The 27,175-nt window shown below is 37.9% G+C and overlaps 1 pseudogene; it reads right to left on the minus strand.

Annotated features, from left to right (window-relative positions):
• Window positions 1-271: 271 nt before the first annotated feature.
• Window positions 272-27,175, minus strand: part of LOC103080359 (V-type proton ATPase subunit B, brain isoform-like) — a 66,027-nt pseudogene continuing 39,123 nt past the window's right edge.

A 27,175-nucleotide genomic window follows, 5' to 3' on the forward strand; every position in this document is an offset into this window, starting at 1 on the left:
CTCTATTGGATTCTTCAGTTCAGTTTTCATATTTTCCAACTCTAGGATTTCTGGTTGGGTTGTTCTGACGGTTTCTATTTCTTTGCTGAACTTGTCATTTTGTTCATGTACTGTTTTTCTAATTACAGTTTTTTGTTTTCTATTCCTTATTTTTAATTATAGGGTAACACAGTAAACTCCAACACAAAGGTAGGGATGGGGGAGTGCAAAAGGAATAAAGAAAACAGAACCAGTATTTCAGAAAAGCATCAAGCCAGTGATGAAGTAGCAGTTAATGCTTTGCAGAGTCTTGAGGGTAGAATTTGCTCAGGGTGCTCTGAGGGATTCTCTTCAGCATTTCTTTGGAGAAGGTTTGGAGCAGCTGCCAACCAATGTTCAAAGTCTCATAGACAGGGCGATTTTCACAAGGACTCTGAGCAATAAAGTTCTTCTCAAACTTCTGCAGAAATTCCAAGTAAAGAAGATCATCTGAGGTAAGGGCTTCATCTCCAACTACACCTTTCATGGCTTGTGCATCCTTACCAATAGCATAGCATGCATACAGCTGGTTAGATACATTGGCATGATCCTTTCTGGTTATACCTTCTTCAATAGTAGACTTCATTAACTGTGATAATGAGGGCAGCACATTAATAGGTGGGGAAATCTGTCCGTTGTGTAGATCTGCCCCTCTGTAATATATCCAGTCAAGTCAGGGATTCAGTGAGTGATATCATTGTTATGCATGGTGAGAATAGGAATTTGAGTAATAGAGTCATTTCTACCTTCCACTCAATGAGCACATTCATATATTGTGGGTAAATCTGTATACATATAATTTGGGAAGCCTCGTTGACCAGGAACCTCCTTCCTGGTTGCTGAAACCTCTCAAAGTGCTTCAGCATAAGAACTCATGTCTGTTAGGGTAACCAATACATGTTTTTCATACTGATCTTCACCACTCAGCTGTGTTTAGAGCCAAGTGAGGAGTGATAATTTGCTCAATAGCTGGGTCTTTAGCCAAGTTAAAAAAGAGGCAGGCATTGCCCCTTGAGCCGTTTTCTTCAAAGTCAGATTTGAAGAACCGGGCGGTTTCCATGTTTACACCCATAGCAGCAAATACAGTCACAAAATTTTCCTCATTGTAGTCCACTACATCTTTGGATTTTTTTACCATACCAGACTGGCAATAGATTAGAGCTGCAATCTAATTGTGTGGTAAGCCAGCTTCAGAGAAGACAGGAATTTTCATGCCATCTATGGGCAAAATACCAGTCTGAATCATCTCCTCTGAATAGCTTCGACACTGAGGATTGATTGCCTGGCCCATGATATCAATGAAGTCTTCAGCCAATACAACAGGACCTCTGTTGATTGTTTTTTTCTAATCCATTGAATACCCCACCAAGCACCTCCTTAGACACTGGTGTTTGGAGAATATCCTCAGTAAACTCACAGGACGTTTTCTTGACATCTATACCTGAAGTCCCTTCAAATACCTGAATGACTGCTTTGGAACCACTGACTTCTAGAACTTGCCCACTCTGCTTCATGCCATCAGGTAATGTCAAGTGCACAATCTCAGCGTATCTGGGAAACTTAACATGAACTAAGATCACTAGTGGACCATTGACTCCTGATACTGTCTTGTATGCCCTAAAACAATTTCTTCATTGTTCTCATTTTAAAAGCATGCAAACATTGTTTTCCAATGACTTTCTAAAATCAACTGTCTGGCTCATCACTTGTTCTTTAACTCTGTGCTGCTTCTCAAATTCTAAAACTGAACTGTTCATTTTTTTGTGGTCTGGGACACTCTGTATCATTACTGAAAAACAACCTTTCTCCAGTGGAGTGTAGCCACTGGAGAAGTTTCTCGGTCACTGGCTAAGCACACACAGACTGTTGAGAAATCATAGACATCTCCCTTAAGGGTTTACAACCTTAATCATGGAGTACACTTTAAACTATGTTATTGTTTCAGTTGATACTCTCTGAATTGAGATTGAGTGAATAATTATATGGAAAGGTGACAGCTGCCCCTTATAATCTTTTCCTAGAAGCTGCCCCTCCTAGGGGCAAAATATATAAATGAAATTCATAAAAGAGTATTTATAATTGTTAGGTATAAATTTATTGTCATAAGAATGCAAAATCTGTCAGTTACTTGACACATTTACTTCAGCTCACATAAACTTCCAAAAGGCATTCTCTAATGCAAATAATTCCCATTATAAAAAGCACATCTGGGAGAGGAAGGATAAATTAGGAGTTTGGGATTAAAATATACACACTACAGTTTATAAAATAGATCACCAACAGGGACCTAGTGTATAGCACAGGGAACTATACTCAATATCTTGTAATAACCTATAAGGGAAAAGAATCTTAAAAAGAGTATATATACTGAATCACTTTGCTGTACACCTGAAACTAACACAATATTCTAAATCAACTATATTTCAATAAAAAATTTTTTATAAAAGCACATCTCCTCAAACCATAGAATCAAGACTTTTCCTTCTTCCTTACACTGCAGTGTTGTCACATGACCCAGTGACTGATCAGGACAGGATTAGTCAGGCAGGAGAGTGCCCAGACTGATACTCTTCATCTGAAATTCTTTTTAACCAGTGAGCCACAAACAGGCACTCTGGCAATTAACAAGTGCAAACATAGTCTTACAACCTGGGGAAACATCAGGTGCTTTCCTAAGTTTTAAAGAGTCTACTTCCAGGGCTCATCCCCAGTTCCTAAGGAAGCTATGAAGAGGTCTGATGCTACACAATTGTATTGTTTAGTAATCAAGAACCATTTCTTTCAGAACTGCTGAGCAGTCCACTTAAGCCTGGTTTATTAAGGTCTTTTTACAATCACAACACTTAAACATATCAGTGCATATGCTTTGGATATATGCTATATAATATGGGCAAAGCTGCTTGTCTTCCCCAAAGAGAGCCTTGAGCTCAAAAAAGTTAATGGTAGAAAAAGGTCAAACAAGACTTAAGAAACCTGGAATTTTCCTGGTCTGCCAAAAATCAGGTGTCTAAATCCTGGCAAGCCTTGTCCCTCCCAGAACCTTAGGCTTCTCACTGTAAAATGAGAGGGTTAGACTAGATGACCTGCAGGGTACTTTTCAGCTCTAGCCTTCTCTGATATCTAGGTGTCCTCCTGCAGAGCAGCCTCTCCACTGAACAACACCTCCTTCTGGCTGCAGACCTGACCTCCATCCATGAAAGCAGTTTTCCTAATTTCATTTAAATTTTTTTGTGTGTGTTCTTGTATTTTGCTAGATTTCCTTAAGCGAATTATTCTGAATTCTTTGACAGTTCATAGATCTCCATTTTGTTAGCGTCAGTTCTTGGAGTTTTATTAGTTTCCTTTGTTGGTGTCATATTTTCTTGGTTTTTCATTATCCTTGATTCCTTACACTGGTATCTGCACATTTGAGTAATTGGGGTCCTCATACAGACTTTACAGGTTTGCTTTGGCAGAGACGGATCTTCACCAGTCAGCTCAGTTTGGATCTCTAGGCATATTTGTTGGTAATATCCTTAGGCAAGTGGGGCCTACTGTTATGCTGGGGGTGGAGGGAGGCAACTGTTCAAGCTCTGAGGTTGGGGATGGGAAGGTGTGCCACTGGCTGAGAACAGTTGGATAGGACTGCTGGCTTAGTTCCCTACCCAAGTAAGGCTGTTAGATGGTGCTGTACTTTCCTGGATTCTCTTGTCAGGCTTACTAGATGGTTGGGACTGGATACTATATTCAGTAGTAGATGGAGCTATGAATTAGCTTCACTCCCTGGTAGGGTAGCAAGGACCTGTATGGGCTTATTGTTTGGGAACCCAGATCAGGCAACAGTGTGCAATGAATTTCCTGACCGGTTGAGACCACCAGTTTTTATCTGCAAATGGGGAAAGATATGGCTTGTGCTCTCTGTTCAAGTGCCACTCTAGTCTGGGCTGTTGGATGGGCTATGCAGCTTCCTGTGTGCTCTGATTAGGTTCCATGGTTAGGCAGGCTAGAGTCTGTATTCAGCAATGAGCAGGGCTATGAATTAATTTTCCTGCCTGGGTGCAGTGAGAGAAGCAACATAAAGCCAGTAAAGTTCTTTGTTGTCTTAACTCAAGCCAACCTGCACTCCAAGTTCTCTGGCTGAACAGGTTCATGGGCTTTGCTCTGCAAACAATCAGCTCTGCCTGCCTGCCTCTTGCCTTGAGGGCTGCTAGGCTGCACAGCTTCCAGTTTTTTTGCCAGTCTTTCTGATCAGATGGGGTGAGAGATACTGTCCACAGTGAGTGGGGATATGTCTCAGTTCCCTTGTCTGGGCAGGTCTGCCTCTTGGCTCAAGCATTCCTTGTTACACAGCTTCTAGGGGTTCTTGCCAGCTCTTCTGGTCAGATGGAGCTCTGGAGCCACAATGGGTGGGGCTATGTTTCAGGTCACTTGCTTGAGTGGGACAGTGAAGGGTCACTCCAGGCAACTCCCATTTTTCTCCAAGCAGGCTTTCTGGTCTGGAGGGGTTTGGAGCTACCCTCAGCCTTGGCTATGAGTTAATCCCCCTGCCTTGGCTTAGCAAGAGAACCCTCCACGCCCAGTACTGGCTTTACTCTGGGGGCAATCAGCTCTGCATGTCTCTCAGCTGGAGTGTTGCTAGGCTACACAACTTCCCGGTGCTCTCACTAGCTACTCATCAGATGGGGCTGGGAGACACTCTTCCCAGTGGATGGATCTATGACTCAGCTCCTTGCCTCAGACTCCTTGGTCCAGGCTCTATGGCCAGAAAAACTCCTCATTTGAGTACCCAAATCAGTCAGATCTGCATCCTAATGGGTTCCCTAGCCAAAGTGCACCACTGACTTGGTTCTGCATATGGGCAAAGCCATTAGTTAGGATTACTACTTGGGCACTGCAGGTATGAACTTGGTCTGCCAAGATCTTTGTTGCAAGCCCCTTCTCTCTTCTCCATAACAGTCAGATTCCCAGTGGTTGAGCCCTGCAGATTTCCCTGCAGTCTCCATGTAGCGAGACCAGAGTAGGGGCTCCCACATGAGTAGGGGCTCCAAGAGGAGGTTTGTTGTCCCCCTCACCTCTCCTTTCCCACTGGAGGAACCAGAGACTCAGGGAAGACCTCTCTGTGTGTTGCTACACTGGCAATGGGAGGGACAATGCAGTCATTGTATAGCAGCTTCTCTTATCCTTCTGAAGCAGTATCTTTTGCTCTCTGTGGTGCACGGGGTGCTTTAGTCTCACCCTTATTTCTAGAATTCTTTCAGTAGTGCCATGTACTTGAATAGATATTAGTTCTTCTTCTGAGGGGGAGTGAAGTCAGGAACGACATATGTTGCCATCTTGGTGATATCACCCTCCCCACTGTGGGTTTTTTGGGGAAAGTTATTTTGTCAGTGGTCACTCAACTAAAAATGACCCTTCCCCCCAAAAAACACAAAAATTCAATATGTCAACAAACATGAGGTATTCATTTTTGGTGAATTAGTTTCATTTTTCTATAATTCATTGCATTTGTCAAGAACATTCATAAAGATAACTTTCGGGTGATGATCTATTTCACTTTTTTTTTCTGATTTCTGGTTTTAAACACTTATACAGAGAAACACAGTTTGCACTTCATGATAATTGTTAATATGTCTTGTAATTAGAGATCAGCAATTAGCCAGTATTCAGCATTAGCTTGAGCAATGTACTATTTAATGTTTTAAGTACACTAAAACACAAAATAGCAGTTGCCTTGTTAAATTATGATAATTTAATGATTATCATAAGACCAGTCTCACGGAATTTAACCAGTCTTCCTTTGACCTCAAATCTCCTTTCTAAAGATTGCAAATTTAAGTTACATACATAGTATATTTATATATATGAAGTATTATATATACTATACCTTTGACTCATATTTCCTAATCCCATTTAACAAAATGAAATAGTAGTGATAGTGAGTCTTATAAGCTAAACTTTCCATATCTTTATCTCAAATGATTCTGTCATATCATTTTGCTATAGCAAAGTCTTAGTATTCATTATATTACCTTTACTAGAACTACGGTGATGATAACTATATATAGAAATGGAAATGCATGATACATACGAAAAGTGGCTTCATATGCATGGCTGAAGAATACTTGTCCCCATAATTTGCTTCAGGTCTAGCTGTTCCCAGAGAGCCATTCCAATTAAAAGATGGATGGATGTAAGGATTGTCCTCTTTGGGCTCATGAGTCATAATGCTATTTTAAATGAAAAAACAAACATGAAATATTTTAGGATATTTTAAAAATATCAAGCACACATAGATTCTTATCACTATATTCTCTAGGAAGCAAATAAATGAAACCATCCAGAAGGCACATTAGATCGATATAGCAGATATACTAAAATAATGACATCTTCATAAAACAAAGAAAATGATTCTGCTTTTATTCTATTCCTCACTAAAACTAGGGTTTTTGTTAGGGAATATTTCCTATGGTCTAAAAATGTCTGAGAAATTACTATGATACTTAGATAAGTGAAGGAAATACAATTTTAAAAATCTTACAGATTAATCTAGGTCAGTGCTTTTTTCCTCAGGAAATGTATTATCTTCTGTCATAAACACAATTATGTATATATTCCTAGTTAGAAACACTGTTATCTCTGACTATGCCTCTCCTTCTCTGCAACCCCACCTCCTACTGAAAAATAAATACATAAAACTTTCTGCTAAAATTCTTTCCAAATAATATCCTGCTTTCTTTCTTTTTCAGTATTTACAAGCTTTAAATTTCCTTTTAAGGGGTTGCTTACTTGTAATTTCTTCCATAGAACTGTTGTGGTGGAGATACAGGACTTCTAGGAAGGATGTTCTGAAGGGATGAACTCCAGGGATTCTGCAGGTAGATTTTGTTGTTTTTTTTTAAGGGAGAGAGGAAAGGTTTAGCCATGATTTTAAGGAAATTTGAAATACAATGGCTCATATTGATACCACATGCTAAATATCTAAATGTCAAGATACCTCCAGGCCTGCTCCTAAAAAATGACAAATAAGCAAAGGTATTATTAAAAGGCAAATGTTTACATATTATAGTGGTAATTTAGCTGGTCTTTGTCTATTTCTATCTATTATCTATTTATATTTATCTATCTTTTTCTCTATGATGTAGAATGGCTTACTGAAGGGGAAATGCAAATGAAAGATTCATTTCAGCTGGTACTCTAAGCAATACGTGAAGCTTCCAGTCAAAAGAATTAAATATAAATCCCCCTTCCTATTGTCATACTGTGAAAAACGCTAATCCCCAGACAAAACAGAGTTGACAAAAAGTAACTTCGAGAATACTGAAGCTGAATATAGAGAGCTGCAACATTAAACAGTTACAGAATACAGCAGAGTTTTGGAGGGATACAAATCAATTGATAAAGAGTTGGTTCTTAAAGACCATACTTTAAGTACATAAGCAAAGAGTAAATTGTAACAATATGGACTTTGAAATAAGAAATTGGCCTTTTAACAGACATGAGGCATATAAGTGGATCTGGACCAGATCTACACAGAGCCTATTCTTACAGCCATACTGGTTATGAGTGGGTACATAACATTGTGACATAGCCATTTTGATAGAGCCATATTGAAATCAAGGATATTTTTATGTAGGTACTTTGATAGAGATATTTTGACATGGGGAAATTGGATGCAGACTATAAAATAATCCATTGCACTTTCTGATTAAAATACGATTAAGTTGGATGTGAAATATATACCATGACTCATCCCTAAGTTTAAGTTCATGTCCATCCACAACCACCCCTGGAGGAGGGGGTGGTGAGGAACCTTGGATTGATAATAATGTTGGAGATGAGATAAAAGTTAAGTATCATCTGGGAAAAAAATAAACTGATACAAACAGGAAGAATGAGACAGACCCAATATTTTTCCTCCATTGTTTAAATATTTGTCTTTGGGCTTTCCTTTTCTGCTTTGCTTTTGCAATCTTCTTTAAAATAAAATTAAAAAAACCCACAAAACTAAAAAAGAAAACCATGACTCTTGAAAGTGTGATTTCAGTGAAGCTTGGCAAGAAAGCTTCACTTGTGTCTGTAACCAGTCCCTCTTTTCTTGGCTCCCTGATGTCATAGTAGACAGAATCATGGGTTCCTGAGCATTCTGTACATCAGTTCTTAAAGGGGCTACCTTTCCTTCCATGGACTTAATTTCATTGGTCCAGGCCTTTTTCTCCAGCAGGCAAGAGAGAATAGCATATCTGATGCAATGAAAAGAGAGCTATCTAAAATTTGGACTTGCGGACCACAGACCAGATTTTCTAGCTGAAGCAGTATGGATATATTTGGGGAGAAGGATCCCCTAGGAAGTAGTAGGTGAGTATCGGCTACTATATAGAGGGATGCTGCATACTTACCACTTGTCCATTTTGGGCCTAATTTAAACTCATTAAGCCAGACCTGGGCCTTGATACAGCTAGATAGATGTAGAAAAGTGTTTCAGGCAGAACCTAAGGAGTATAAACTTATAGAATAGAAGGCAGGGTCAGATTGACATGGTGACTTATTTATTTATTTATTTTTTGAGATCAGGTCCTAGGGGTGGTGGTGATGGTCATGTGATCATAGTGTGACACCCTACTCTTTTTTTTTTTAACATCTTTATTGGAGTGTAATTGCCTTACAATGTTGTGTTATTTTCTGTTTCATAACAAAGTGAATCAGTTATACATATACATATGTCCCCATATCTCTTCCCTCTTGCATCTCCCTCCCTCACACTCTTCCTATCCCACCCCTCTAGGTGGTCACAAAGCACCGAGCTGATCTCCCTGTGCTATGCGGCTGCTTCCCACTAGCTATCTATTTTATGTTTGGTAGTGTATATATGTCCATGCCACTCTTTCACTTTGTCACAGCTTACTCTTCCCCCTCCCCATATCCTCAAGTCCATTCTCTAGTAGGTCTGTGTCTTTATTCCTGTCTTGCCCCTCAGTTCTTCATGAACTTTTTTTTTCTTAGATTCCATATATATGTGTTAGCATACGGTATTTGTTTTTCTCTTTCTGATTTACTTCACTCTGTATGACAGATGCTAGGTCCATCTATCTCACTACAGATAACTCAATTTCATTTCTTTTTATGGCTGAGTAATATTCCATTGTATATATGTGCCACATCTTCTTTATCCATTCATCTGTTGATGGACACTTAGGTTGCTTCCATGTCCTGGCTATTGTAAATAGAGCTGCAATGAACATTTTGGTACATGACTCTTTTTCAATTATGGTTTTCTCAGGTTATATGCCCAGTAGTGGGATTGCTGGGTCATATGGGAGTTCTATTTTTAGTTTTTTAAGGAACCTCCACACTGTTCTCCATAGTGACTGTATCAATCTACATTCCCATCAACAGTGCAAGAGGGTTCGCTTTTCTCTACACCCTCTCCAGAATTTATTGTTTGTAGATTTTTTGATGATGGCCATTCTGACTGGTGTCAGATGATATCTCATTGTAGTTTTGATTTGCATTTCTCTAATGATTAATGATGTTGAGCATTCTTTCATGTGTTTGTTGGCAATCTGTATATCTTCTTTGGAGAAATGTCTATTTAGGTCTTCTGCCCATTTTTGGATTAGGTCTTTTGTTTTTTTGATATTGAGCTGTATGAGCTGCTTGTAAACTTTGGAGATTAATCCTTTGTCAGTTGCTTCATTTGCAAATACTTTCTCCCATTCTGAGGGTTGTCTTTTGGTCTTGTTTATGGTTTCCTTTGCTGTGCAAAATCTTTTAAGTTTCATTAGGTCCCATTTGTTTATTTTTGCTTTTATTTCCATTTCTTTAGGAGGTGGGTCAAAAAGGATCTTGCTGTGATTTCTGTCATAGAGTGTTCTGCCTATGTTTTCCTCTAAGAGTTTGATAGTGACATCCTACTCTTATGAGCCCATAGGGCTTCAGAAAGAATAGCAGCTAGCTATGAAGACAGTTTTTTCCACAAGCTATGACTGTATCAGCCTCTTGAGGTAGAATGACTATATAATTTATTGCCCAAACCAGAACACTTATGAAAGTGACAGGGGTAACTGTTCATGTTTACATTGGAACGACTAACAGAAAGTGGGGCTATCCTGATCATGCTACATTGAAATCACTGTTGTTGTACCCAAAATCTGAGCCTCCACCTGTTTTTCAGAAATACAGTCAATACGGCTTCCACTTTCTCCATCAAAAGAAATTTCTCTTCTATATCTTACTTCAGAAAACCTTGAAATACCCTATTTGGTATTACATAGGCACAGTCATTAATTCCATTGTTCAGCACCCACAGGTAGGTTGGCCCTGTGAGTGTGTGAGACAGATGTGTTCAGTAAAGCATTAAGCCATGGTCCACCTTGACAATTTCAAAGGAGAATGAAAAAGCCATGTGGAGGGAACCATTAGCATATGATAAGTGTAGAAAAGTCAGCAGATTCTGATTTAAATCTATGATCAAAAAGCAAAGTGTCATGTGAAGGTTGGGAAAATTAAAGAAATCAAGAGGAGTCTCTGGAACTCTGTGATGACATTCCAAAGAGCAAAATTTGTATGTAGGAAGACACACAGGTCATTCTAATCTATCTGGGACAGACTGACTAGGTGCCCCATGTATTGAGAGTCAGAGGCAAATTACTTGTCCTATTCATTCTCTTCTCCAATGCCAGTGAAATTTTTCCAATTGTTACAGATCAAAGCTCTCTAGGGCAGCAATACCTGGAACCAGGAGTAGACTGCGTCAATGGAGGGCTGGATTTTAGTTTCTCAGATGAATTTCATATTTTAAAATGTATGATTAAAAATCTCCAAAGGGCCAAACAGCACTGTCTAGCAATCCTACAATTTCCTAATTTATTTTCCTATTCTCTGAGACAACTATTTCACCATTCCGTCTCTCCACAAATCTTCAACTTCTCCTCTATGTTCTTTATTCCCAGTTAATGACCTCACATCTTATTTCACTAAGAAAATAGGAACAGTCAGAAGAGAACGATTTCATTTTCTAACTAGCAAATTTACCAACCGACCTGAATCTGTATCCACCTACTCTATTATGGATAAAATGTCTCTTCTTGTATCAAAGATCAACTCTTCCAAATGTTCTCAGGATCCCTCTTCTTGCCCTCCCATGGCTTTTCTTCATGCAATTATTAGCATTCTATCCCATAGTGTCACATTTTTCCCTCCCAACTGGATCATTCCTATTAATATGTAGATTTGCATTACACAAAACTCTCTTAACTTCACATAATTTCCCAGCTGCTGCCTCATTTTTCTGCTTCTTACGTTAAAACATCACAAAAAACAATGTCACCCTCATTGTAACCTTTTCCTCACCTCTTTCGCTTTTCAGTCCGTGTCAGTCTTGCTTCTTCCCCGCCACTCTTCTGAAACAGCTCTTGTGAAAGTTACCAGCCATCTCATTTTACCAAATCTAATGTTATTTCTCAGTCTTCATCTGACTTTATCTCTCAGTATCATTTAATATAGTGGATCATTCCTTAATTCTTGAAATACTTTCTTTTCTCTCTTTGCTTCCTTGAGACTACTCTCCTAGTTTTTCTCCTATTGCTCTATATGATATATCCCAGATCCTTTTTCTGGTCCAACTTCTCCTTTGCTACATGACCTCTAAGTGTTGGAACACCTGAGGGCTTGTTACCAACTTCTCTTTTCCTCTATATTTATACTCTGTCTATAAGTCCAGTAACATGACTTTAATTAGCACTCAGATCCTGGTGACTATCAAATTTATATCTCCAGTTTGTACTTGTTCCCTGAGATCTAAATTCGTATATCCAACTGTCAACTCAAGGCCTCCACTTGGAAGTCTAATAGACATACCCAACTAACCATGAAAAAAACAAAAAATTTGACCCCTCTTCCATCTAAAAACACTCTGCTTTTCCTCCAGTATTTCTCATACATCCGGTTGCTCAAATCAAAATCCTTGAAGTCATCCTTTGTTCCTCTCTTTTCCTCATGCTTCATATACACCCTGTCAGTAAGTTTTCAGCATTCAGAATCATTCCCATGGAGAAAGTCCTCCAGTGTGACTTTCCACTGAACTAATAACAAAATCAAATCCTACATACCTTACCATATCCTACAAAACCCAGTATAATCTGCTTACCTCACCAGCAATTCAGTCATGTTGAATTTCTTTTTTTGAGCACATCAAGCCTGTTTTTTCCCTTAGGGTTTTTGTATTCTTTCTGCTTAGAAAGTTCTTTCCCTGACTTTTTGTATGGAAGTGTTTTTTACAACTTTCAGTCTCAATTTAAATATCACATTTTCAAAAAGTCATCTCTAACTTTCCCATCTAACGTTTCCCCACTCCAAGTAACTATTATATCACTGTTTATTGTACTTATAGAATTTATCACAATCTGAAATTATCTTATTTATTTACTTGCTTATTTGTTTATTGTCTGCCTCCTCTCCCTTCTCTAATGTAAGATCAATGAAGACAAGACTTAATCTCAAATACCACTGTATCCTCAGAGTATAGAACAGTTCCAAGAACATAGTAGGCATTTGGTAAATTTTTTGTTCAATGGATAAATGAATAATGATATCTAATGAACACAACTGAGTGCATTTTTCTGTTAAGAACCAAAGTGAAACATTGGTTCCTTCTTGTTTGGAGTCTGCAATCCCTTTGCTGTGACCTTCTACTTTAATGGACTCATAATATACCTATCTTGAAAGAACATCAAGCACAGATGAGGAATAATCTGAACAATAATAAGGCATAGTGGGCTCTCAATCAGAACTAGTGTACTGATCATCTAGGATATTTTACTTCTCTATCCTTCTTACTGCCTGCCTGTTGGTACCTTTGTGCCCTCCTAAGGTGAATAAGAATGAAAAAATAAAATTTGATACTCAAACTCATAAATTTGCTTTCCATTAGCAGCTTTAATCAAAAGTTGGTAGAAGAAAAATTATTCTGAAAGGAAATTTGATTAATTTTCTGTTTAGAGATTTAATATATCCACATTTCCTCTTGTCTCACCTCTTGATCAGGACTAAAGATAATTAAGCATTGGGAATTTAAGATCTTGTGAATAGTGGTCACCTATCTAGGGAAAAAGTGAGTCAAAGAAATGGAAGAAAGTGAAAGAGTTAAGTACTCTTTAAACCCCACTCTAAGATTACTCCATCAGAAAGGAACTGTTTCTTTTCCTGCTTCTGCCTCAAATAATAGTCTTGTCAACCAAAAACAGTGACTCTAGACTCTGCTAGAGTTCTTTTGGATCAGTTGTGAAGTGAGTTTTTAACTTGCTAGACTGGCCTGTGAAACTCAGAGAAAAGTTTCACACCCATGACAAACAAAACAAAACAAAACAAAAAAACACATCCATAAATATATATAAAGTATGTATAAATGGATTTAAGACAACTCATTGAGAGTACAACTTAAAAAAGATCAAGTCTATATTAACACATGATACAGTCTTTAAAATGGGCCTTGAAACTAGCATAATAGAGCCTTAATCTCCTTTAAAAATTCATGTTAATTAGCAACATCCTAGGCTGTGTTTAAATTCTCTCTAGCCAGAAGCACCGAAGTCTAATGAAATTAAGTATTTTAAAGTATTGAGTAAAATTTTTCTTACTTTTGATCTAAGAAACACATACATATACATGCACACACAAACATACACACAAACACACATTTATGTGAGTGTGTTGGAAGCTACATTAAAATGCAGTCACCTCTTTGGGTTCCATTTAGTACCACAAAACAGTATCCTGAGGTATTGTAGACCAGAAAGAGTGAATGCATTTGCCAAAGGTATACAACGGTTGTAATTTAAATCCTGAGACAGTATGACTCATGTTACTCACAGTTTCCTCCATTAGCACTACACCTAATAGAGCGACCATATGTCTTACCTTTTTATAGGGACAACACTGACTTCATGTAACTTGTTTTTCAATAATGGAAATTTGCTAAATGTATTATAATGCCAGGGACTTCCCTGGTGGCACAGTGGTTAAGAATCCACCTGCCAATGCAGGGGACACAGGTTCAGTCCTTGGTCTGGGAAGATCCTACATGCCATGGAGCAACTAAGCCCGTGCACCACAACTACTGAGCCTGCACACCACAACTACTGAAGCCTGATCACCTAGGGTCTGTGCTCTGCAACAAGAGAAGCCACCGCAATGAGAAGCCTGTGCACCGCAACAAATAGTAGCCCCCGCAACTAGGAAAAGCCCACGCACAGCAACGAAGACCCAACGCAGTCAAAAATAAATAAAATTAATGAAAAAATAAGCATGATGCCATACCTCTGCAAGAACTAGCATTGACATATATACACTACCAAATGTAAAATAGATAGCTAGTGGGAAGCAGCTGCATCGCACGGGGCGATCAGCTCAGTGCTTTGTGACCACCAAGAGGGGTGGGATAGGGCGGGTGGAAGGGAGAGCAAGAGTGAGGGGATATGGGGATATATGTGTACAAATAGCTGATGCACTTTGTTATACAGCAGAAAATAACACAACACATTGTAGAGCAATTATACTCCAATAAAGATGTTAAAAAAAAAGATTAGATGAGGTGACTATTTACCTCCCAATAAAAGAAATATACATTGCAAATAAAAAATAAATAAATAAATACACAGGGTAAACAAAGAATGTTGCCTGCCCTTCCACTTCTACAAGGATTAAGTTGCAGCACACTGCAGTGTGGCCTGAGGGGAATTCAGGATGGAAAAACAGGAAGCATTCTGTGTTTTGGATATACGTGGCCCCTCAATAGTTAAGATGCACATCTAAGGAAGAATTTCAGTGACCCTAGATTCTTGCATCTTCCCATACATAGAAAGGCACTAAAATCATTAACTTCAGATTTTTTCTTTAGCTTATGAGAACTGGCTTCATTATTTTATAGTAGAATTTTGAACTTGTGTCTCTTTTGAACGAATGACAGGGTCTAGTGATAAGACAATAAAGTACAACTGCTAACTGAATAAGTTCCATTTCATTATTAATTTTATTAAATAGCAGAGTATTTGTTCTAACATCTAGTATATCTTTTAGTGTGTATTACCTAAGGTATCCTATCATTAATGTTGATAGTTCTCTTATAGCACATTTCCTAGTGATTAGCCTTAACCCAGTTATCATACCTATTAGGAGAATAATGCAAACTGGATTGAGTTCCTTGAAAAATAAGACCATCACCTTTATCCAGCTGGGTTAGACACCAACATGTGTGGATTAACCATCTGTAGATAATCATGAGTTTTTAGTATTATTACTATTATTAATTTATTTTTATATCAGATGACTATATCTTATTCAAACAAGACAGACACTATTGGATATGAACATTGGTTATTAGAATAGAATTCTCCTGGTGAGAGAAAAAGTCCTTTATTTTTGTAATTTCTAAATTTTATTTCTGCTATTTCTAATTTTATGTATCTATCTTACAGGCTAGACTATTTTGTCCTTGGCTCATGATGACAAATAGAGGCACACTATTGGCCAAGTGTAGCTGTTTTATAACCATAATTTCAGAATAAATATGTTTCAAAATAATTGTATTAAGACCATTCTGCAATAACTGTAAAGGCTGCAACTGGACATTAATTATATTTATTTGTAATTCAGTAAAAGAACATTTTTAAGCATGAATACATAAATGCTCATATTTTTAAGTTTTTACATTTCTAAAAAAGAGTTTGACAATCATACTTTTCAGTTTAGTAATAGATTGGTATGGGAATAAATCAGCAAGGAAATGATTAAAAAAGAGATAAGAGGTTACTTTCTGTGAGCATTCACTTATTGAATGCCGCTATTAACTATTCTGACCATGCTGTATAGTTAGCGGCTGTCTGGCTCCAACTGTGCAACATCCATATTAGAGCGCTACATGACAGTTGAATAGTAAATCTTGCCAAGTAGCATTAATAGTCTCATGTTACAGATATCTTGCTGTGCCTGATGTCTGAAAACTCCATGTATGATTCAAGTGGTTATTAGCATTAATTTCATAGAGAACTTTTATCTGAGATTTTGAAGCAACAGTTACACAAAGTTGCTCCCTTTTTGGGTGCTATGTAGCTATCAGGAAATCTGTGATTACATTTAAGCCTTGGACTGTGGGGAAGCCAAAAACTGTTCCACACTTACTCAGAATTCAGCAAGTTTCAATGCTGAAACCTGGATGAAGACCTTTTGATACAACAAAATGCCACATCAAAATTTTGTTTGCTTCCAAAAAGTACCCCCTTAGCAGCAAGTTTTCTGAGATATCATGCCCATAGAATGAGAGATAGAAACTTTCAAAGAAAGAACATTTTAGCAAAGCTAACAGAAATGAAGCTTCACAGTTTCTGTGTTTGGCCGATATGACTAAAATCACTGGAGCTTGAAAGAATTTGGTATGGTTATTTTGATCAGCCTAATCGTTAAATTATATTGCTGCTTGGGTGAGCTAATTAACTGCATGATCAACAATTTGTTCTATACACTGAAATAAAAAATCCAAAAATATTGTGACCAATTTGGCAAACATTGATATAAATAATGCTTTGCTTTAATACGTATGAGAGTTATAAGTGAGAAGTAAAAGGTGGCACTGTTTACTAAATATCTGTGCTTCATCATCATTAAATAAAATTAATTGAGCATTCATGTGGTACATAGCACTTATATAAGCATACAGGAATATCAAGATGAATTTTGTCACATCCTATTTATTAAGAAATTTGCAATCCAAGTGGAAAAGTAATGAAGATATTTCCTCCCAATATTTTATAATATCTCCATTTTGAAAAATACTATTTTGCATGTACAAACACGTTTGAGAAACCTATCTCTGCATGAAAAGGCTGTGGCTAATTTATATTAACAATTATTTTCATTTAGATATTCCGTTTTATAATTTTAACTATTTTTACTTCTTACAATAAAAGACACACACACACACACACACACACACACACACACACACACATCACTTCCCAAACGTCTCCTTAAATCTTTCCACTTCCCCACATGTCACCCAACTCATAGACATGTAAAACTATCTTCAAACCCACACCAGCCTGAAAATTTAAATTTAATTATTTTATGGAAAGTATGAAAAAGAGAGCACCATATACCCACTGCATTAAAGCATATTTATTTTACATTTTCACGTGTGTGTTATGGCCAAATATCTTACTTATTTTTTAACATCATTATTGGAATATAATTGTTTTACATTATTGTGTTAGTTGCTGCTGTATAACAAAGTGAATCAGGTATACATAAACATATATCACCATATCTCCTCCCTTTTGCATATCCCTCTCACTCTCACTATCCCACCCCTCTAGGTCATCACAAAGCACCCAGCTGACCTCCTTGTGCTATGTGGTTGCTTCCCACTAGCTATCTATTTTACATTTGGTAGTGTATGTATGTCTATGCCACTGTCTCACTTCGTCCCAGCTTACCCTTCCCCCACCCCGTGTCCCCAGGTCCATTCTCTACGTCTGTGTCTTTATTTATGCCCTGCCCTGAGGTTCTTCAGAACATTTTTGTTTGTTTGTTTGTTTGTTTGTTTGTTTTAGATTCCATATATATGTGTTAGCATACAGTATTTGGATTCTCTTTCTGACTTACTTAAATCTGTATGACAGACTCTAGGTCCAGCCACCTCACTGCAAATAACTCAATTTCGTTTCTTTTTATGTGTGCCACACCTTCTTTACCCATTCTTCTGTCGATGGACACTTAGGTTGCTTCCATGTCCTGGCTATTGTAAATAGAGCTGCAATAAACATTGTGGTACATGACTCTTTTTGAATTATGGTTTTCTCAGGATATATGCCCAGTAGTGGGATTGCTGGGTAATATGGTAGTACTATTTTTAGTTTTTTTAAGGAACCTCCATACTGTTCCCCATAGTGGCTGTATCAATTAACATTCCCACCAAGAGTGCAAGAGGTTAACTTTCCTCTACACCCCCTCCAGCATTTATTGTTCGTAGATTTTTTGATGATGGCCATTCTGACCAGTGTGAGGTGATACCTCATTGTAGTTTTGATTTTCATTTCTCTAATGATTAGTGATGTTGAGAATCCTTTCATGTGTTTGTTGGCAACTGTATATCTTCTTTGGAGAAATGTCTATTTAGGCCTTCTGCCCATTTTTGGATTGGGTTGTTTGTTTTCTGATACTGAGCTGTATGAGCTGCCTGTATATTTTGGAGATTAATCCTTTGTCAGTTGCTGCACTTGCAAATATTTTCTCCCATTCTGAGGGTTGTCTTTCAACTTGTTTATGGTTTCCTTTGCTGTGCACAAGCTTTTAAGTTTCATTAGGTCCCATTTGTTTATTTTTGTTTTTATTTCCATTTCTCTAGCAGGTGGGTCAAAAAGGATCTTGCTATGATGTATGTTATAGAGTGTTCTGCCTATGTTTTCCTATAAGAGTTTAATACTGTCTGACCTTACATTTAGGTCGTTAATCCAGTTTGAGTTTATTTCTGTGTATGGTGTTAGGGAGTGTTTTAATTTCATTCTTTTCCATGTAGCTGTCCAGTTTTCCCAGCACCACTTATTGAAGAGGCTGTCTTTCCTCCATTGTATATTCTTTTTTTTTTTTTTTTTTTTTTCCATATGGGGGCCTCTCACTGTCGTGGCCTTTCCCGTTGCCGGACGCGCAAGCTCAGCAGCCATGGCTCACGGGCCCAGCCGCTCCGCGGCATGTGGGATCCTCCCGGACCGGGGCACGAACCCGTATCCCCTGCATCGGCAGGCGGACTCTCAACCACTGCGCCACCAGGGAGGCCCCGTCCATTGTATATTCTTGCCTCCATTATCAAAGATAAGCTGACCATAGTTGTGTGGGTTTATCTCTGTATTTTCTATCCTGTTCCACTGATCTTTATTTCTGTTCTTGTGCCAGTACCATACTGTCTTGGTGACTGTAGCTTTGTAGTATAGTCTGAAGTCAGGGAGCATGATGCCTCCAGTGCTCTTGTTCTTTTTCAAGATTGTTTTGGCTATTCAGGGTCTTTTGTATTACCATAAAAATTGGAGAATTTTTTGTTCTAGTTCTGTGAAAAATACCATTGGTAATTTGATAGGGATTGCATTGAATCTGTAGATTGCTTTAGGTAGTATAGTCATTTTCACAGCGCTGATTCATCCAATCCAAGAACATGGTATATCTCTCCATCTGTTTGTATCATCTTTAATTTCTTTCATCAGTGTCTTATAGTTTTCAGCATACAGGTCTTTCATCTCCTAAGGTAGGTTTATTCCTAGGTATATTTTTATTGTTGTTGTTGCGATGGTAAATGGGAGTATTTCCTTAATTTCTCTTTCAGATTTTTCATCATTAGTGTATAGGAATGCAAGAGATTTCTAAGCATTAATTTTGTATCCTGCTACTTTATGAAATTCATTGATTAGCTCTAGTAGTTTTCTGTAACCATCTCTGATATACTCTATGTACTGTATCATGTCATATGCAAACAGTGGCAGATTTACTTCTTCTTTTCCGATTTGGATTCCTTTCATTTCCTTTTCTTCTGATTGCTGTGGCTAAAACTTTCAAAACTATGTTGAAAAATAGTGGTGAGAGTGGGAAACCTTGTATCGTTCCTGATCTTAGTGGAAATGATTTCAGTTTTTCACCGTTGAGAATGATGTTGGCTGTGGGTTGTCATATGTGGCCTTTATTATGTTGAGGTAAGTTCCCTCTATGCCTACTCTCTGGTGGGTTTTTATCATAAATATGTGATGAATTTTGTCGAAAGCTTTTTCTGCATCTATTGAGATGATCATATGGTTTTTATCCTTCAATTTTTTAATATGGTGCATCACATTGATTGATTTGTGTATATTGAAGAATCCTTGCATTCCTGGGATAAACTCCACCTGATCATGGTGTATGATCCTTTAAATGTGCTGTTGGATTCTGTTTGCTAGTATTTTGTTCAGGATTTTTGCATCTATGTTCATCAGTGATATTGGCTGGTAGTTTTCTTTCTTTGGGACATCTTTGCCTTGTTTTGGTATCAGGGTGATGGTGGCCTCATAGAATGAGTTTGGGAGTGTTCCTCCCTCTGTTATATTTTGGAAGAGTTTGAGAAAGATAGGTGTTAGCTCTTCTCTAAATGTTTGATAGAATTCGCCTGTGAAGCCATCTGGTCCTGGGCTTTTGTTTGTTGGAAGATTTTTAATCACAGTTTCAATTTTAGTGCTTGTGATTGGTCTGTTTATATTTTCTATTTCTTCCTGGTTCAGTCTCAGAAGGTTGTGATTTTCTAAGAATTTGTCCATTTCTTCCAGGTTGTCCATTTTATTGGCATATATTTGCTTGTAGTAATCTCTCACAATCCTTTGTGTTTCTGCAGTGTCAGTTGTTACTTCTCCTTTTTAATTTCTAATTCTGTTGACCTGAGTCTTTTCCATTCTTTTCTCGATGAGTCTGGCTAATGGTTTATCAGGTTTTTTTTTTATCTTCTCAAAGAACCAGCTTTTAGTTTTATTCATCTTTGTTATTGTTTCCTTCACTTATTTTTCATTTATTTCTGGTCTAATTTTTATGATTTCTTACCTTCTGCTATCATTTGGGTCTTTTTTTCTTCTTTCTCTAATTACTTTAGTTTTGAGGTTAGATTGTTTATTTGAGTTGTTTCTTGTTTCTTGAGGTAGGACTGTATTGCTATTAAATTCCCTCTTAGAACTCCTTTTGCTGCATCCCATAGCTTTTATGTCATTGTGTTTTCATTGTCATTTGTTTCTAGGTATTTCTTGATTTCCTCTTTGATTTCTCCAGTGATCTCTTGGTTATTTAGTAGTGTATTGTTTAGCCTCCATGTCTTTGTGTTTTTTACAGATTTTTTCCTGTAATTCATATCTAGTCTCATAGCGTTTTCGTCGGAAAAGATACTTGATACGATTTCAATTTTCTTAAATTTACCAAGGCTTGATTTGTGATCCACAATATGATCTATCCTGGAGAATGTTCCATGAGCACTTGAGAAGAAAGTGTATTCTGTTGTTTTTGGATGGAATATTCTATAAATCAATGAAGTCTATCTTGTTTAATGTATCATTTAAAGCTTGTGCTTCCTTATTTATTTTCATTTTGCATTATCTGTCTATTGGTAAAAGTGGGGTGTTAAAGTACCCTACTATGATTGTGTTACTGTCGATTTCCCTTTTTATGGCTGTTAATATTTCCCTAAGTATTGAGGTCCTCCTTTGTTAGGTGCATAAATATTTACAATTGTTATATCTTCTTCTTGGATTGATCCCTTGATCATTATGTAGTGTCCTTCATTGTCTCTTGTAATAATCTTTATGTAAAGTCTATTTTATCTGATATGACAATTGCTACTCCAGCTTTCTTTTCTTTTCCATTTGCATGGTATATCTTTTTCCATCCCCTCACTTTCAGTCTGTATGTGTCCCTAGGTCTGAAGTGTGTCCCTTGTAGACCGCATGTATACAGGTCTTGTTTATGTATCCATTCAGCTAGTCTATGTCTTTTGGTTGCAGCATTTAATCCATTTACATTTAAGGTAGTTATCAATATGTGTGTTCCTATTACCATTTTCTAAATTGTTTTGGGTTTGTTATTGTAGGTCTTTTCCTTCTCTTGTGTTTCCTGCCTAGAGAGTTTCCTTTAACATTTGTTGTATGCTGGTTTTGTGGTGCTGAATTCTCTTAGCTTTTGCTTGTCTGTAAAGTTTTTAATTTCCCTGTCGAATCTGAATGAGATCCTTGCTGGGTAGAGTAATCTTGGTTGTAGGTTTTTCTCTTTCATCACTTTAAATATGTCCTGCCACTCCCTTCTAGTCGGCAGAGTTTCTGCTGAAGGATCAGCTGTTATCGTTATGGGGATTCTCTTGTGTGATATTTGTTGCTTTTCCCTGGCTGCTTTTAGTAATTTTTCTTTGTATTTAATTTTTGATAGCTTGATTAATATGTGTCTTAGCCTGTTTTTTCTTGAATTTATCCTGTATGGGACTCTCTGTGCTTCTTGGACTTGATTGACTATTTCCTTTCCCATATTAGGGAACTTTTCACCTATATTCTCTTCAAATAGTTTCTCAGTCTCTTCTTTTTCTCTTCTTCTTTTGGGAACCCTATAATTCGCATGTTGGTGTGTTTAATGTTATCCCAGAAGTCTCTGAGACTGTCCCCAATTCTTTTCATTATTTTTTTCTTTATTGTGTGCTGTGGTAGCTCGTGCCACTATTTTATCTTCCAGGTTACTTACCCGTTCTTCTGCCTCAGTTATTCTGCTATTGATTCCTTCTAGATTATTTTAATTTCCTTTATTGTGTTGTTCATCATTGTTTGTTTGCTCTTTCGTTCTTCTAGGTCCTTGTTAAAGGTTTCTTGTATTTTCTACATTCTATTTCCAAGATTTTGGATCATCTTTACTATCATTCGTCTGAATACTTTTTCAGGTAGACTGTTTATTTCCTCTTCATTTGTTTGGTCTGGTGGTTTTTACCTTTCTCCTTCAACTGCTTTGTGTTTCTCTGTCTTTTCATTTTGCTTATCTTACTGTGTTTTAGGTCTCCTTTCTGCAGCCTGCAGGTTCGTGTTTCCCATTGTTTTTGGTGTCTGTCCCCAGTGGCTAATGGTGGTTCAGTGTGTTGTGTAGGCTTCCTGGTGGAGGGGACTGGTGTCTGTGTTCTGGTGGATGAGGCTGGATCTTGCCTTTCTGGTGCGCAGGACTGCATCCGGTGGTGTGTTTTGGAGTGTCTGTGAAGTTATTATGATTTTAGGCAGCCTCTCTACTAATGGGTGGGGTTGTGTTCCTGTCTTGCCAGTTGTTTGGCATAGGGTGTCCTGCACTGTAGCTTGCTTGTCATTGAGTGGAGCTGGGTCCTAGAGTCGAGATGGAGATCTCTGAAAGAGCTTTTCCCATTTGATATTATGTGGGGCCAGGAGGCCTCTGTTGGACCAGTGTCCTGAACTCAGCTCTCCCACCTTAGAGGCTCAGATCTGAGACCCGGCTGGAGCACCAGGACTCTGTCAGCCACACGGCTCAGAAGAAAAGGGAGATAAAGAAAGAAAGAAGAAAGAAAGAAAGAAAGAACAAAAGAAAGAAAGAAAGAAAGAAAGGAAGAAAGGAAGAAGAAGGAAAGAAGGAAGGAAGGAAAGAAAAAGAAAGAAAGAAAGAAAGAAAGAAGGAAAGAAAGAAAGAAAAATAAAATAAAGTTATTAATTTAAAAATAAAAATATTATTAAAAATAAAACAGTAATAAAAATAAAAAAGAATGAAAGAGAGCAACCAAACCAAAAATCAAATCCACCAATGATAAAAAGTGCTAAAAAATATAGTACCAAAAAAAACAGAAAAATAAATGGAGACACAGAACCCTAGGACAAATGGTAAAAGCAAAGTTATACAGAGAAGATCACAAAAAGATGCATAGACATACACACTCATAAAAGGAGAAAAAGGAAAAAAATATATATATAAAGGAAGAGAGCAACCAAACCAGTAAACAAATCAACCAATGATAATAAGCTCTAAAGACTAAGATAAACTTAAAACCAGAAACACATTAGATGCAGAAAGCAACCCCAAGTCAACAGTTGCTCCCAAAATCCACTGCCTCAATTTTGGTAAGATTCATTGTCTATTCGGGTATTCCAGAGATGCAGGGTACATCAAGTTGATTGTGGAGATTTAATCCCCTGCTCCCGAGGCTGCTGGGAGAAATTTTCCTTTCTCTTCTTTCTTCACACAGTTCCTGGGGTTCAGCTTTGAATTTGGCCCTGCCTCTGCGTGTAGGTCTCCTGAGGGCACCTGTTCCCTGCCCAGACAGGACAGGGTTAAAGGAGCAGCTGATTAGGGGGCTGTGTCATTCAGGCCAAGGGGAGGGAAGGGTACAGTTATGGGGCAAGCCTGCAGCAGCAAAGGCCAGCATGACATTGCAACAGCGTGAGGTGCACCGTGTGTTCTCCTGGGGAATTTGTCCCTGGATCACTGGACCCTGGGAATGCGGGGCTGCACAAGTTCCCTGGAGGGGAGGTATGGATAGTGACCTGTGCTTGCACACAGGCTTCTTGGTGGCTGAAACAGCAGCCTTAGCATCTCATGCCCATCTCTGGTGTCTGTGCTGATAGCCGCAGCTTGTGCCCATCTCTGGAGCTCATTTAGGCAGTGCTCTGAATCTCCTCTCATCATGCACCTCAAAACAATGGTCTCTTGTCTCAGGCTGGTCCATACTTTTTCCCAGACTCCCTCCTGGCTAGCTGTGGCACACTAGCCCCCTTCAGGCTGTGCTCATGCAGCCACCCCTAGTCCTCTGCTTGGGATCTGACCTCTGAAGCCCAAGACTCAGCTCTCAGCCACCACCTGCCCCGGTGGGTGAGCAGACAAGCCTCTCAGGCTGGTGAGAGCTGGTCAGCACCAATCCTCTGTACAGGAATCTCTCTGCTTTGCCCTCTAAACCCCTGTTCCTGCGCTCTCCACCATGGCCCCAAAGCTTCCACCCCACCCACCCACCATCTCCACCAGTGAAGGGACTTCCTAGTGTGTGGAAGCTTTTCCTCTTTCACAGCTCCCTCCCAGAGATGCAGGTCCTGTCCCTATTATTTTGTCTCGGTTTTTTCTTTTTTTCTTTTGCCCTACACAGGTACGTGGGGAATTTCTTGCCTTTTGGAAGTCTGAGGTCTTCTGCCAGCGTTCAGTAGGTATTCTGTAGGAGTTGTTCCACATGTGGATGTATTTTTGATGTATTTGTGGGGAGGAAGGTGATCTCTATGTCTTACTCCTCTGCCATCTTGAAACTTGCCCCAAATATCTTTTTACATACTACATTTTTTACATTCAAGAAAGGTAAAAAATTATTTCCAAAGAGATATTAAATGGTAGAATATGCTTAAAACATACCAGAGACCATTCACAGAGTATTTTTTAGATGAACAAATTAGAAACTATTAGAATTCTGTGGTAGTCTATTTTCTCTTTACAATTATAGAGTAAGGGTTAGAAATTTCTAGAAAATTTAAAAGGTCTAGAACTTTTAAAAAATGAAGCCTTGCTTTATTTTGAGAGGTATGTATTTTAAATGCACCAAAAAAAAAAAAAAACAGAAAAAATGTACAGTCACTTAACCTATCTTATTGTTGATTTCCTCGTTATTAAAAATAGGATTAATAAGACTATGCAGGGGCAGTCATGAAGATTAAAATAGATATCCTATGTTACAGATATTCTGTGATTTAAAAATGCCTTGTGTATAGGAAGTATTCAATAAATGTTAGTTCTTCTCTACTCCATTACCTTACTTATATCCCAGAGTACATCAATCACAGTAAAGTTTTAATAATACTGAATGGACAGTTGATTGGGAAAAAAAAATCATTTGAACTGCCTGATTACCATGATTCAACAGATTCAGGCTGTATAAATTCTATGTATATTTCTCAGGCTCTGATCATATGATTCCAAGCTCAGATATTTTTACACCATAACCCAAAGAGGGAAATGAGAGAACAGACAAAAAAGCTAGTTTTAGAATTAACAATAAGATTAGCGAAGACACTACATGAATTATTTTCATTGATTTCTACTGAGGGAAATTAAGAATAAAGCTTTCCTGAAAGTGTTTAGTAAATCAAAGGGGACTTCCCTGCTGGTCCAGTCATTAAGAATCTGCCTTCCAATGCAGGGGACGCGAGTTTGATCCCTGGTCGGGGAGCTAAGATCCCACATGCCACAGGGCAACTAAGCCTATGTGCTGCAACTACTGAGCCCGTGTGCTCTGGAGTCCACATGCCACAACTAGAGAGAAGCTGGCACGCTGCAACAAAGAGCCCACTCACCGCAACTTAAGACTCAATGCAGCCAAATAAATACGTTAAAAAAATGTAGATTAAAAAGAATCAAAGGTGTCAGAGAAAAGTTACTTTAAATGTGTAGGGTGGTCTATACCTGTTCTATCCAATATGGTAGCCACTAGTCACATTTGGTTATTTAAATTTAAATTAATTAAAATAAAATAAACCCACTCCTTAGTCATACTAGCCGAATTTCAAGTCCACTATAGCCATATGTGGCTAGTGGCTGACACATTGGACAGCACAGATTTATAGAACAGTTTTTTAATTGCAGAAAGATTTATTCAGAATCACTTGTCAAGTCTTAGTCAATATACTAGGTGTAGGAGAATCATAAGGGCTGGAGAGCATCTCTTGAACAGTTTGAAGAAACTCGAAATTGAAATTGTGGAAGAGATGACCATGAAGTGTTACATTTTGTTATAAATGGCCACTATGCTGACTCCAATCCATAAGAATCCTGAGAACTATAGACCGATAATTCTTATTCTTACATTGTGGGTGAGGTGGAAGATTAACAGCAATATCATCAGATGCTTAAGAAAACATAACTTATTATGTTAAAGCAATCATGATTTCTATAAAGGAAAATTATGACTGACAAAATCAACTAGGGTTTTTTGAGCATTTTGAGTAAGGGGGTTGAAATGGTTATAACTTATTTAAACTTTCAAAAAACTTTTACAAGTTTCCACACCAAAAGCCGTTAAAGTGTCTGTCATTGAATAGATGGTCTCTAAAATTTCTTCCATAATAACATCTGATGCTGACCTTCCTGAAAATGAACTGCCAAGCTGACAAGGATAATCTGCGTGGAGATCTCGCAAGACTGAGTGAGTGGGTAGAACTCAGCAGATAAGCTTCAATGAGCTAAATATTACTTATTAGAAAATGGGCTTCAAACAATAACCTTGGCATTTAACATACTGAAAACACAGAGTTGAAAGATAGCAATAAACAAAAGCTCCTTTGATTCTTCAAATATGAAGGAAGCTGAAGCAAATTTAAAGTATGATATGCCAGAAAGGATACAGAATCTTAGCAGTGACTATCATAGAATCTTATCTGTTATCTAGTCTATTCTTCCACCTGAAGATGTCACTCCTGTCTCATCCTACCCTCTTTTGGAATATTTTCAGTTTTGAGGAGTGCTCCCCTCACGGGACCAATCTGTTTGATTATTTGATTGCTCCAACTGTTAGAAAATAGATATATTACATTGAATTGAAGTTTGCCTACCATAATCTCCACCATTGGTTTTGGTTCTGAATTTCGGAACTAGGCAAAAGAAAAATAATCTTTCTTCCACTTACATTCCCTAC

The sequence above is a fragment of the Lipotes vexillifer genome, unplaced genomic scaffold, assembly GCF_000442215.2.
Source record: "Lipotes vexillifer unplaced genomic scaffold, Lipotes_vexillifer_v1.1 scaffold140, whole genome shotgun sequence".
Classification (NCBI taxonomy): domain Eukaryota; kingdom Metazoa; phylum Chordata; class Mammalia; order Artiodactyla; family Lipotidae; genus Lipotes; species Lipotes vexillifer.